Here is a 14675-nt window from a genome sequence, read left to right as displayed (position 1 = left end):
CGGCATGTGGGATCTTCCCAGACCGCGGCACGAACCCGTGTGCCCTGCATCGGCAGGCGGACTCTCAACCACGGTGCCACCAGGGAAGCCCAATTTTTTTTTTTTTTTTTTTTTGCACAGATTAATCTTCATTCTGAATGAATACTTTGGTGTGATCCAAGTAAATTCCTTTTAAGAATTTCATGTGTGATTTCTAATTATGGTGATGAAATGAAATCCAGTTTGTTTCAATATATTATATTTAAATGGTTTAGGACTTCCCTGATGGTTCAGTGGGTAAGACTCTGCACTTCCAATGCAGGGGGTCCGGGTTCAATCCCTGGTCAGGGAACTGGATCCCGCACGCATGCCGCAACAAAGAAGCCCACATGCCACAACTAAGACCCGGCACAGTCAATAAATAAATAAAATATATTTTTGTAAATGTTTAAAAAGATACAGGTATCTTTCCCATTTCTACAAGGTATTTGATTATTAGTGTATTTGTGCTCAGTTTTATGACCTTCTTTATTCACAAAATGAGTTTTCATACAGGTTTTAAAAAGGATCTGTCCTCATCATCACATCCTAGGCTATGCAATGTGTCTTTTATAGTTTCATGATGATCTGTTTCAGGTATTTCTGGAAATGAAGCCACTGAAAACAGCTTCCAGCAAATAGTGTGGTATAATAAACACTTATTTTACATTCTTTAGTCATTTTAATTTGATTGCTGAGGACTACTAAAAACTGGCAAAGAAAGAAATTTTATTTTTGCTCAATATTTTTTAAAATTCAGTGACCCTTGTGACCCAGTGCATAATAAAAAGTATATGTAATTCTTGGAGTAAGTTTACAAAAACTGAGTAAAATTGAGATAGATGGATTCTGTTATTTGGAATTCTAGCATTCTTGGGATATTTAAACACATTTAAAAGGGGTGATAATGATGATATGATGATAATCCACTAAAAGTATAACTAAAAACTTAAGACTTAAGAAAGTCAGACCATAAGTAGATCTGAAAATGCCACTATCAGAAATCAAAATCAGAAAATATTACTTTGTTAAATAGTTTCCAAGTAATGAAACAGGACATAGGAAAATGTGAAATAGTTACTTTTTAAATATCTATGCAATAATGCATGAGGGGTAAATATTAGACCATTGTGCTGCCTCTACTTGAATTATTGGCACATTTGTTCAGATACTTCATTATTTGTAAAGTGAAGGAAGCCTTTGATGTCTTAGCAGCTATTTTGAGATTTCTCCTCATAACCCCTTTCTTCGGTCTCAATTCAAAAGCTGGAAACCAGCAAGTCTTAGCTTTTAATTGGGACCTTAATTGAGTTTTTGGTGCCCTAATTATAAATGAGGTAATTGTAGTAATTATAGATGAATTAGAGTAACAATACTCATAAATAAAGTCAATCTAAAGTACTTACAAAATAGCTGTTTAATGTGACAACACCACCTCAAACACTGTGATATATTCTACGTCGTATCTCTCATTAAACCTGGGTTAGGATTTCAAGAAATTGAAATTACATAATTATATACATATATATTTTTTGTAATGAGTCTAATTCTTAGCCTGTCCCCAAAGCTTTAAAAAAAAAGCAATATAATGTTTAAATAACAAACCCAATGTCACACAGATAAAATAATAATTGGCAGTTTTGGAATTTGAGCATGGATAGATTCAATTCCAAAACCCACAATCTATTCAAAATGCCATTCCATCATTTCTATAGGTGAACTGCTAGACAGATAAATGAATGCCTACTCTTATTAGCTTGAATTTCTAGATACTAAAAAAATATTAACATTATTTATTTAAAATGATAAAATAAATCATAGTTTATTACAACTTTAAATAATTATTTCTAGTATTTGAATCCCATCTTTTTTAAGGGACCTTTCACTTATTTTCTACTTTGTAACCACCAAACGTCTGTTGCACAGTTTTTTTTTTTTTAATCTTTCCTGGTAATCGCCTTTCAGTAATTATATATCCTTCTCTAATGAAGCAGAATACAATTAGCTCACAATATAATTTTAACCACATCTATGTGTGCTTTTTAAACATAACCACATAACTGACACACAACCCATTCATTTGTTACAATTGTCTTTACTAGACCTTTGACAGAAATAATGATTAAATTAACTAACATATATTGTAGGTCATCACTGAGACTAAATTTATTTTGTTTTTGTCTTGACAGGAATGTTTGGGAAATAGTTGTCAAACTCTCAGATAGCTATCAAATCCTGGCCCAGCTACTTGCAGCTGTGTGATATTGAGCTACAATTTGCTTCTTCTGAAAAATGAAGAAATAAAATCTATTGATTATATTTGTCGAGAGTTAAAATTATATAACTACCTGACTCTACCAGGCACATAGCTGAAATGGATGGTAATAAATTGTTGCTATAACTATGAAAAGACCCTAATGTCTTGATGATGATGCATGCTAATGATTATTTATAGCCATGAAACCCACTACCTGTCAAGTTCAACTAGATATTTCTCTGTATGCTGCCAAAATTAACAATACTGCTGATTGAATTGAGCTTCAGGGAAACTGCTTCTTTCAAACCTGTTTCCAGCTCTTATCCTGAATAAAATAGTACTTCATTTAAAATAATAAAATATACTAACAAGAAAATATGCTTGTGGTTTCCTATTAGAATAACTAATGACATTATGACTGAAGATACCAAAAAGAACTGAAAATGCCAGAGATTTGTTTCAGCTTCTTATCTCAAAGTTTTAAATGTACATCTTAAACTTTAAATTTTCTGTTGACCTATTTTCACACTCACTGATAATTTCCTCAGTTTTGTCCAGGGTGCAGATGAGCACCTCAAAGGCATTCTTTACTTCTCTTACTGTTTTCCTGATTTCTGTCATTTTTAAGTTATTTTTCTTAATTTCCATCTCCACGTTGAAATTATTTAATCATGCATTTTGTCTATTTTTTTCCATTAGAAAATCTAAGATATTAATCACATTTATTCCACATTTCTCCTCTGATCTTTCTGACATCTGTGTTATATCTGATTCTGCTTCTTAGGGTTTCTTTATCTTTTCAGACTGTGTTTTTCCTTGTCTTTCTGTGCACCTTATAATTTTTGGCTGAAAGGTAAAAATGTTTTTAGGACATATGATAACGAGGGTTGGTTGGCTGGTTGGCTTTTTGTTTATTTAAATGCTTGTCTGTTTGTAGCATGGACTCAATAACACTAATTAACTGAACTGAGATTTGTTAAGCTGAAATTTAAGCTCAGTTTTACAGTTTAACATGTAGATCAACTTTTATAAATGTCCTACATGTACTTGAAAATGTATGCTCCAGTGGACACATGTCCAGAGATCAAGTTATTTTAATGAAATTCCTTAAACAGTTATATATGCTGTATATTTTCTGTCATTTTTTTGAGCATTTATTGAAATCTTATGGAGATATTTTAAAACCTCTCATTATGTTGGTATATTTATAAATTTCTCATATCAAAGGGCTATAAAATTTGCTTTATATCTTCAAAACTGTTATTCTTGCATATACACTTAGAACTGTTATATCTTTCCTGAATGTTAAGGAGTTTGTCATGTTATTCAGGTATATCCTTTAATCTCAAAATATTTCTCCCTTAAAATATATCTGTCTGAAATTGTACAATTATGTCATTTTATTTGCTTGTATTTGCAGAATAATTTTAATTCATATTTTATAATTTCAAACTAATTCAGTCTTTTAAATTTAGGTATGTGCTTTGGAAGCAGAATATAACTATATTATAAAAAGAAGCATTTTACAATTGAAAAATCTTATATTAGAGTTACTCTTAAATAAGCAAGATTTCTACAGTAGTTCAGACTAACTTCAAAGTGCAAATCAGTTTAGGAACTTATTTGTAAGGGAGTAAAGGGTTCAACTGTCACCTCTTTATTTATATTCTATTTTTTAAAAACCTGATCATCTGGTGAAAAAATTTTAAAATATGAGTGTTTTCTACTTTTAAAGGCTTTAATTGCTGAGGGTAATGACTCTGAAAACAGATTATATTTTTATTGCCTGGGATATTTCTTGCAAAGCAGAATTTTTCATCATAGCAGTACAAGTCCTGAGGGACTATGTTAATGGATTATGTTGCCACCAATAAACACCTTGTTGAATTGGTACTTATTTCAGGGAAAAAGGATGTCACTCTTTTAGAGACTGGGTTTTCTAAATGTACTGTAAAATGAAGGGCATGTAAGCTTAAGAGTAATTATTCCCATTATGCATAATTTTATGACTCAAGATATTGAGATAACAAGGAAAAAAATGTAAAATAGACATGTACAGAAAGCTCAGCAAAGATGAGGTTCTCAATGAGTATAATAGATCAAGAAATGAGAATAGATTACACATTTATAAAATTTTAAGAATTGATTATTTTATAGTATATAATACAGAAATATTTTATTAATTGATACTTAACTTCATCAAGTGATGAAGTTGCTTCTTATAGCAGATTAGGTGTCATTGGGAAGTGGGGATCATTTCTCTTTTACATCTAATATGTAGGTTATATTATTCAGAATACATCAAGAAAATCAGAATTTTAATATTACGAATAAATCTCTACTACCTAAGGGTAAAAATAACAAGTTATCAAAGTTACACTAAAGTCTCACAGAAACCACTTACTGGATCATTTGATCATCTTCCATTATGTCATCTCTCAAGCACTCTTTAATTAAAAAAAGATAAACATTGCCACCATGTTCTGTTAAATGGAATGTTTTGGAGCATATAGAAGTTAAGGATTTTCTTGCTCTTCAATTATACACTTTTGAATAGACTGTAAATTGAAATCTGGGTAGGGCAGATTTTTCAATATAAAATTATTTAATATTGAAGGGAAGTGATAGAAATTGTTCAGTTTATCTGAACAAAGTTCATTGACAACCTAAGTATTTCAAAATTATCAATCAACTTAAAAGATAACATACATTTGAGAATTTATAAAAGAAAATCAATCACTGTTTACCTAAGAGACTGAAAACCAAAATTTATTTACTTTTATTCAGGATAGCTCTTGTACTAGTTTTCTGTGCAGCAAGTTGCCAGAAACTTAGTGGCTTAAAACATCTAGTTATTATCTAGTGGTTTCCATGGGTTAGGAGTCCAAGCACAGTTTAACTGAGCATTCTGCTCAGGAACTCACAAAGATGCAAAATAGTATCAGCTGTTTTCTCATGTGGAGGATGGGCTCTGGAAGAATTTTCTTCCAAGCTCATTCTCATGATTAGCAGAATTTATTTCCTTATGGCTATGGATCTGGGGCCCTGGGTTTTCACTGGTTGTGGCTGTTGGCCATCCTCATGTCCAAGAAACTGCCTGCACTTTTCGGACAGGAGGTCTTTTCCATTGGCATTTTCACAACATCTCTGTTTAGTTCTCTGAGGCCACGAGGAGAATAGCTCTAAGGCAATCTGTCAAGATGAAATTTTATATGTGTATTGTAATCTAGTCATGGGCGTGGCATCCCATTACCTTTGTTATATTCTGCTGGTTAGAAACAAGTCAAAATTTCCATCCACACTCAAGGGGATGGGACTATACAAGGATTTGACTCATTGGGGGTTACCCTACGGTGAATCTACCCAGAGCTCAGTTTGAGTCTTATAATCTTTGTATTTAAATGTTTGTAATACTAAATTTTGTTGGAGATCATAGGACAATTAGCAGCCTTTACTTAGTATGACTCTTCCAAGGTCCTTTGAGTAAGTTATTAGTAAGCACTGTGAACCTCCGAACTATATAGGGTAAAAGAAATGCTTAGAATAGTGATTAACACATGGTAAATATGTAATAAATGTAATTTATCAATATTATTATCATTTGTTTTAATATCGGTACATATGTTGTATTTTGAAATATAAGTATGATAAATTACACTGTAGTTTTGATGAGCGCTGGAATAGACCCACAGTGACAGAACGAATAATGGTGGGATTGGGGTGACAGAAAAATTAGCAACCAAAGACAGGAAAAAGTCTGAACTTCCTACTGGCCTGGAAACATTGTGAGTACAGGAGAACATATCACACATGCCTGATAGTCTATGGAGGTTCAAACAGGGCTAGTTTGATTAATGAACACAGACTTGAAAGGTAGAAAATATTTAGTAAGAATTGATGTCCCAGGTAGTTTTAATCATTCCTAGTTGAAATCTGTCTTCCAACATTATCCCTGTCAAAGAGGAGTGAAAATAAAAGAAAATATCAAAAATAAACAATTCAAACCATCAAATTTGAAACCTTACTTAATTTCTGGCAGTTCTTGTCATTTTTCAGGAGTTTTCTCCCAGTCAGTTCTCAGCACGGAAGAAATGTGTCCTATATTGTGAGTTCCTGCACTACTGAATTTCATTTATGACTATAGTTATTTATCAATTTATTAAATATCACTGGGGTAATAAGACTGGATGTAATGTAAAGAGAGATCCCTAACTTAGATTTCCTTGGGGAAATGGGGACAGTTGCAGATCACTAGGTTGCAAATGAGCTTAGTCTTAAAAAAAGAATTGGAGAAACATAAGTAAAAATGTTGAAGAAAGCATCCCAGAAAAAAGCATTAGAATGTGCAAAGCCATGGAGACATAGAAATAAATAATTTTTTTTTAAAGAAAAAAGCCTGTGTACTAGCATTATTTTATTTTATTTTATTTTTTTAAACATCTTTATTAGGGTATAATTGCTTTACAATGGTGTGTTAGTTTCTGCTTTATAACAAAGTGAATCAGCTATACATATACATATGTTCCCATACGTCTTCCCTCTTGCGTCTCCCTCCCTCCCACTCTCCCCATCCCACCCTTCCAGGCTGTCACAAAGCACCTAGCTAATATCCCTGTGCCTTGCGGCTGCTTCCCCCCAGCTATCTACCTTACTACGTTTGTTAGTGTGTATATGTCCATGACTCTCTCTCGCCCTGTCAAAACTCACCCTTCCCCCTCCCCATATCCTCAAGTCCGTTCTCCAGTAGGTCTGCGTCTTTATCCCTGTCTTACCCCTAGGTTCTTCATGACATTTTTTTCCCTTAAATTCCATATATATGTGTTAGCATACGGTATTTGTCTTTTTCTTTCTGACTTACTTCACTCTGTATGACAGACTCTAGGTCTATCCATCTCATTACAAATAGCTCAATTTCATTTCTTTTTAAGGCTGAGTAATATTCCATTGTGTATATGTGCCACATCTTCTTTATCCATTCATCCGATGATGGGCGCTTAGGTTCTTTCCATCTCCGGGCTATTGTAAATAGAGCTGCAATGAACATTTTGGTACATGACTCTTTTTGAATTTTGGTTTTCTCAGGGTATATGCCCAGTAGTGGGATTGCTGGGTCATATGGTAATTCTATTTGTAGTTTTTTAAGGAACCTCCATACTGTTCTCCATAGTGGCTGAACCATTCCACATTCCCACCAGCAGTGCAAGAGTGTCCCCTTTTCTCAACACCCTCTCCAGCATTTATTGTTTATAGATTTTTTGATGATGGCCATTCTGACTGGTGTGAGATGATATCTCATTGTAGTTTTGATTTGCATTTCTCTAATGATTAATGATGTTGAGCATTCTTTCATGTGTTTGTTGGCATTCTGTATATCTTCTTTGGAGAAATGTCTATTTAGGTCTTCTGCCCATTTTTGGATGGGGTTGTTTGTTTTTTTGTTATTGAGCTGCATGAGCTGCTTGTAAATTTTGGAGATTAATCCTTTGTCAGTTGCTTCATTTGCAAATGTTTTCTCCCATTCTGAGGGTTGTCTTTTGGTCTTGGTTATGGTTTCCTTTGCTGTGCAAAAGCTTTGAAGTTTCATTAGGTCCCATTTGTTTATTTTTGTTTTTATTTCCATTACTCTAGGAGGTGGGTCAGAAAGGATCTTGCTGTGATTTATGTCATAGAGTGTTCTTCCTATGTTTTCTTCTAAGAGTTTGATAGTTTCTGGCCTTACATTTATGTCTTTAATCCATTTTGAGCTTATTTTTGTGTATGGTGTTAGGGAGTGATCTAATCTCATACTTTTACATGTACCTGTCCAGTTTTCCCAGCACCATTTATTGAAGAGGCTGTCCTTTCTCCACTGTACATTCCTGCTTCCTTTATCAAAGATAAGGCGTCCATATGTGCGTGGGTTTATCTCTGGGCTTTCTATCCTGTTCCACTGATCTATCGTTCTGTTTTTGTGCCAGTACCATACTGTCTTGATTACTGTTGCTTTGTAATATAGTCTGAAGTCAGGGAGCCTGATTCCTCCAGCTCCTTTTTTCGTTCTCAAGATTGCTTTGGCTATTCGGGGTCTTTTGTGTTTCCATACAAATTGCGAAATTTTTTGTTCTAGTTCTGTGAAAAATGCCAGTGGTAGTTTGATAGGGATTGCATTGAATCTGTAGATTGCTTTGGGTAGTAGAGTCATTTTCACAATGTTGATTCTTCCCATCCAAGAACATGGTATATCTCTCCATCTATTTGTATCATCTTTAATTTCTTTCACCAGTGTCTTATAATTTTCTTCATACAGGTCTTGCGTCTCCTTAGGTAGGCTTATTCCTAGATATTTTATTCTTTTTGTTGCAATGGTAAATGGGAGTGTTTTCTTGACTTCACTTTCAGATTTTTCATCATTAGTATATAGGAATGCCAGAGATTTCTGTGCATTAATTTTGTATCCTGCTACTTTACCAAATTCATTGATTAGCTCTAGTAGTTTTCTGGTAGCATCTTTAGGATTCTCTATGTATAGTATCATGTCATCTGCAAACAGTGACAGCTTTACTTCTTCTTTTCCGATTTGGATTCCTTTTATTTCCTTTTCTTCTCCGATTGCTGTGGCTAAAACTTCCAAAACTATGTTGAATAAGAGTGGTGAGAGTGGGCAACCTTGTCTTGTTCCTGATCTTAGTGGAAATGCTTTCAGTTTTTCACCATTGAGGATGATGTTTGCTGTGGGCTTGTCATATATGGCCTTTATTATGTTGAGGAAAGTTCCCTCTATGCCTACTTTCTGGAGGGTTTTTATCATAAATGGGTGTTGAATTTTGTCGAAAGCTTTCTCTGCATCTATTGAGATGATCATACGGTTTTTCTCCTTCAATTTGTTAATATGGTTTATCACATTGATAGATTTGCGTATATTGAAGAATCCTTGCATTCCTGGAATAAACCCCACTTGATCATGGTGTATGATCCTTTGAATGTGCTGTTGGATTCTGTTTGCTAGTATTTTGTTGAGGATTTTTGCATCTATGTTCATCAGTGATATTGGCCTGTAGTTTTCTTTCTTTGTGACATCCTTGTCTGGTTTTGGTATCAAGGTGATGGTGGCCTCGTAGAAGGAATTTGGGAGTGTTCCTCCCTCTGCTATATTTTGGAAGAGTTTGAGAAGGATAGGTGTTAGCTCTTCTCTAAACGTTTGATAGAATTCACCTGTGAAGCCATCTGGTCCTGGGCTTTTGTTTGTTGGAAGGTTTTTAATCACAGTTTCAATTTCAGTGCTTGTGATTGGCCTGATCATATTTTCTATTTCTTCCTGATTCAGTCTTGGCAGGTTGTGCATTTCTAAGAATTTGTCCATTTCTTCCAGATTGTCCATTTTATTGGCATAGAGTTGCTTGTAGTAATCTCTCATGATTTTTTTTATTTCTGCAGTGTCAGTTGTTACTTCTCCTTTTTCATTTCTAATTCTATTGATTTGAGTCTTCTCCCTTTTTTTCTTGATGAGTCTGGCTAGCGGTTTATCTATTTTGTTTATCTTCTCAAAGAGCCAGCTTTTAGTTTTATTGATCTTTGCTATCGTCTCCTTCATTTCTTTTTCATTTATTTCTGATCTGATTTTTATGATTTCTTTCCTTCTGCTAGCTTTGGTTTTTCTTTTTTTTTTTTTTGTTCTTCTTTCTCTAATTGCTTGAGGTGCAAGGTTAGGTTGTTTATTCGAGATGTTTCCTACTTCTTAAGGTGGGCTTGTATTGCTATAAACTTCCCTCTTAGAACTGCTTTTGCTGCATCCCATAGGTTTTGGGTCGTTGTGTCTCTATTGTCATTTGTTTCTAGGTATTTTTTTATTTCCTCTTTGATTTCTTCAGTGATCACTTCATTATTAAGTAGTGTATTGTTTAGCCTCCATGTGTTTGTATTTTTTACAGATCTTTTCCTGTAATTGATATCTAGTCTCATGGCATTGTGGTCAGAAAAGATACTTGATACAATTTCAGTTTTCTTAAATTTACCAAGGCTTGATTTGTGACCCAAGATATGATCTATCCTGGAGAATATTCCATGAGCACTTGAGAAAAATGTGTATTCTGTTGTTTTTGGATGGAGTGTCCTATAAATATCAATTAAGTCCATCTTGTTTAATGTATCATTTAAAGCTTGTGTTTCCTTATTTATTTTCATTTTGGATGATCTGTCCATGGGTGGAATTGGGGTGTTAAAGTCCCCTACTATGAATGTGTTACTGTTGATCTCCCCTTTTATGGTTGTTAGTATTTGCCTTATGTATTGAGGTGCTCCTATGTTGGGTGCATAAATATTTACAATTGTCTTCTTCTTGGATCGATCCCTTGATCATTATGTAGTGTCCTTCTTTGTCCCTTTTAATAGTCCTTATTTTAAAGTCTATTTTGTCTGATATGAGAATTGCTACTCCAGCTTTCTTTTGGTTTCCATTTGCATGGAATATCTTTTTCCATACCCTTACTTTCAGTCTGTATGTGTCTCTAGGTCTGAAGTGGGTCTCTTGTAGACAGCATATATAAGGGTCTTGTTTTTGTATCCATTCAGCCAATCTATGTCTTTTGGTGGGAGCATTTAGTCCATTTACATTTAAGGTAATTATCGATATGTATGTTTCTATTCCCATTTTCTATATTGTTTTGGGTTCGCTACTATAGGTCATTTCCTTCTCTTGTGTTTCGTGTCTAGAGAAGTTCCTTTAGCATTTTTTGTAAAGCTGGTTTGGTGGTGCTGAGCTCTCTCAGCTTTTGCTTGTCTGTAAAGGTTTTAATTTCTCCATCAAATGTGAATGAGATCCTTGCTGGGTAGAGTAGTCTTGGTTGCAGGCTATTCTCCTTCATCACTTTCAGTATGTCCTGCCACTCCCTTCTGGCTTGTAGGGTTTCTGCTGAGAGATCAACTGTTAACCTTATGGGGATTCCCTTGTGTGTTATTTGTTGTTTTTCCCTTGCTGCTTTTAATATGCTTTCTTTGTATTTAATTTTTGACAGTTTGATTAATATGTGTCTTGGCGTGTTTCTCCTTGTGTTTATTCTGTATGGGACTCTCTGTGCTTCCTGGACTTGATTAACTATTTCCTTTCCCATATTAGGGAAGTTTTCAACTATAATCTCTTCAAATATTTTCTCAGACCCTTTCTTTCTTTCTTCTTCTTCTGGAACCCCTATAATTCGAATGTTGGTGCATTTACTGTTGTCCCAGAGGTCTCTGAGACTGTCCTCAGTTCTTTTCATTCTTTTTTCTTTATTCGGCTCTGCAGTAGTTATTTCCACTACTTTATCTTCCAGGTCACTTATCCGTTCTTCTGCCTCAGTTATTCTGCTATTGATCCTATCTAGAGTGGTTTTAATTTCATTTATTGCGTTGTTCATCGTTGCTTGTTTCATCTTTAGTTCTTGTAGGTCCTTGTTAACTGTTTCTTGCATTTTGTCCATTCTACTTCCAAGATTTCGGATCATCCTTACTATCATTATTCTGAATTCTTTTTCAGGTAGATTGCCTATTTCCTCTTCATTTGTTAGGTCTGGTGGGTTTTTATCTTGCTCCTTCATCTGCTGTGTGTTTTTCTGTCTTCTCATTTTGCTTATCTTACTGTGTTTGGGGTCTCCTTTTTGCAGGCTGCACTTTCATAGTTCCCGTTGTTTTTGATGTCTGTCTCCAGTGGCTAAGGTTGTTTCAGTGGGTTGTGTAGGCTTCCTGGTGGAGGGGACTAGTGCCTGTGTTGTGCTGGATGAGGCTGGATCTTGTCTCTCTAGTGGGCAGGTTCACGTCTGGTGGTGTGTTTTGGGGTGTCTGTGGCCTTATTATGATTTTAGGCAGCCTCTCTGCTAATGGGTGGGGTTGTGTTCCTGTTTTGCTAGTTTTTTGGCATAGGTTGTCCAGCACTGTGGCTTGCTGGTCGTTGAGTGAAGCTGGGTGCTGGTGTTAAGATGGAGGTCTCTGGGAGATTTCCACCGTTTAATATTATGTGGAGCTGGGAGGTCTCTTGTTGACCAGTGTCCTGAAGTTGGCTCTCCTACCTCAGAGGCAGAGCCCTGACTCCTGGTTGGAGCACCAAGAGCCTTTCATCCACACAGCTCAGAATAAAAGGGAGAAAAAGTAGAGAGAATTAGTAGAAGTATGAGTAAAGAAAGAAGGAAAGGAAGGAAGGAAGAAAGAAGCAAAGAAGGAAAGAAAGGAGGGAGGGAGGGAGGGAGGGAGGAAGGAAGGAAGGAGGGAAAGAAGGATAAAAGACAGAAAGAAAGATGATACAGTAAAAATAAAATAAAGTATAATATAGTTATTGAATTGAAAAATATTTAGAAAAAAAAAAAAAAAGGGACGGATAGAACCTTAGGACAAATGTTGGAAGCATAGCTATACAGAGAAAATCTTACACAGAAGCATACACATACACCTTCACAAAAAGAGGTAAAGGGGGGAAAATCATAAATCTTGCTTCTAGAGACCACCTCCTCAATTTGGGGTGATTCGTTGTCTAAAGGAGGGAAGGAAGGAAGGAAAGAAAGAAAGAACGAAGGTAAAGTATAATAAAGTTATTACAATTAAACTTAATTATTAAGAAAAAGAATTTTTTTAAAAAAATCATGGACGGATAGAGCCCTAGGACAAATGGTGGAAGCAAGAGTATACAGACAAGATCCCACACAGAAGCATACACGTACACCTTCACAAAAAGAGGAAAAGGGAAAAAAATCATAGATCTCGCTCCTAAATTCCCCCTCTTCAATTTGGGATCATTCCTTGTCTATTCAGGTATTCCACAATGCAGGGCACATCAAGTTGATTGTGGAGCTTCAATCCGCCGCCTCCGCGGCTGCCGGGAGAGACCTCCCCCTCTCCTCCCTGCTCTCACAGCTCACAGGAGCTCAGCTTTGTACCCGGCCCTGCCCCTGCGCGCAGGTCGCCGGAGGGCGTCTGTTTTTTGCTCAGACAGGACGGGGTTAAAGGAGCCGCTGATTGGGGGCCTCCGGCTCACTCAGGCCGGGGGTTGGGGGATGGGGGAAGGAGGGGCACTGCGTGCGGGGCGGGCCTGCGGCGGCAGAGGCAGCGTGACGCTGCGGCAGAGGCCGGCATGACGTTGCAGCAGCCTGAGACCCGCCGTGCGTACTCCTGGGGAAGTTGTCCCTGGATCCCGGGAACCTGGCAGTGGCGGCCTGCACAGGCTCCGCGGAAGAGGGGCGCGGAGAGTGACCTGTGCTCGCACACAGCTCCCCTGGTGGCGGCAGCAGCAGCCCCAGAGTCTCCCTAAATAATTTTTAAAAAGAGAATTTTAGTGGAGTGATATGTCTAGAAGTAGGGTGAGCTTTTTATAATATGGCAGGAGTATGAGTCTAGAGAGAGAATCCTGGGCCAAAATATTGATGACTTTAAGGAGTTGAATGTTTGTAAACATAGAAGTAGCAAACTAAGTTCTATATTTTATAAACATCTTAGTGTTCTTAGGGTGGGGTGCAATGACAGGGGTTCATATAGGAAGATGACACATCAGTATAGGTAAAAAAAATGAAGTAAAGGAGGTAACCATCAATATGAGAAGGAGGGAGCTGATTCAGAAGATATTTGAGAGATGATTTTAACAGATATTTGTGGCTAATTTATGTCTGGCAAAGGAACAAAACTTGTGTTAAACTATACTGCCCTATAAGATGTCTTCGGCCACATGTGGCTTTTTACATTTAAATGTACATTAGTTAACATTAAGTGAATTGAAAAAATGTAGTTCCTCTGTAGCACTAGCCACATTTCAAGAGTTCAATAGTCATATTTGGCCAGTGGCTACCATGTAGGAAAGAATAGCTATTGGACAACACTGTCATAGAATAAATCCCAGGTACTTAATATGGGTTACCTGTGTGTTTGTTAGAAGAAGCATACAAAAAAACAATAAATATGGGAAATAACATAATGAGATGAATTACTATAGATATGTTTTCTTTGAGTTATATGTGGATATACGAGTTTTCTATCACTCTTCTGCTTTTATCAATAATACTTCAAGAACATTCTTGTTCATATATCTTTCCATTTAGATGCAAAACTATAAGCTAAATTCCTAAGTGAACATTTGTTACTACAAGAATATGCACATTTATAATTAAAAATAGTTGCCAAATTATCCTCCAATTTATATTATCTAGTGGTAAGATAAATCTTATTTCCTACAAACCAATATAAGCTACGTAATACAAAAAAAATGTATTTTTCTGCAAAGTATAAAATGTCATCTTATTTTTAAACTAACATTTATCTAATTATGAGTGAGTCTAAACAACTTTTCATTTTTTAATCCATTTATGTATTTTTTCAGGACATGTTTTCAAATTTTAAGCCTTTTTTCTTGTATGTTTCTTATTGATTTGTAAGATATTTTTATATTTTAGAATAGAATATTAGTCAT

General features: G+C 35.6%; 1 non-coding gene across 1 annotated transcript; it reads left to right on the top strand.

The window, feature by feature from the left end:
• The first annotated feature begins 258 nt into the window (after positions 1-258).
• On the top strand, positions 259-331 carry TRNAG-UCC (transfer RNA glycine (anticodon UCC)). The gene has a single exon. It is a non-coding gene; the product is annotated as a tRNA-Gly (tRNA).
• Positions 332-14675: the final 14344 nt, after the last annotated feature.

Source organism: Phocoena phocoena, chromosome 18 (genome assembly GCF_963924675.1).
Source record: "Phocoena phocoena chromosome 18, mPhoPho1.1, whole genome shotgun sequence".
NCBI classification, from domain to species: Eukaryota; Metazoa; Chordata; class Mammalia; order Artiodactyla; family Phocoenidae; genus Phocoena; species Phocoena phocoena.
Note: the sequence above shows the minus strand (reverse complement) of the source record. Positions and strands in the feature narration are given on the sequence as shown.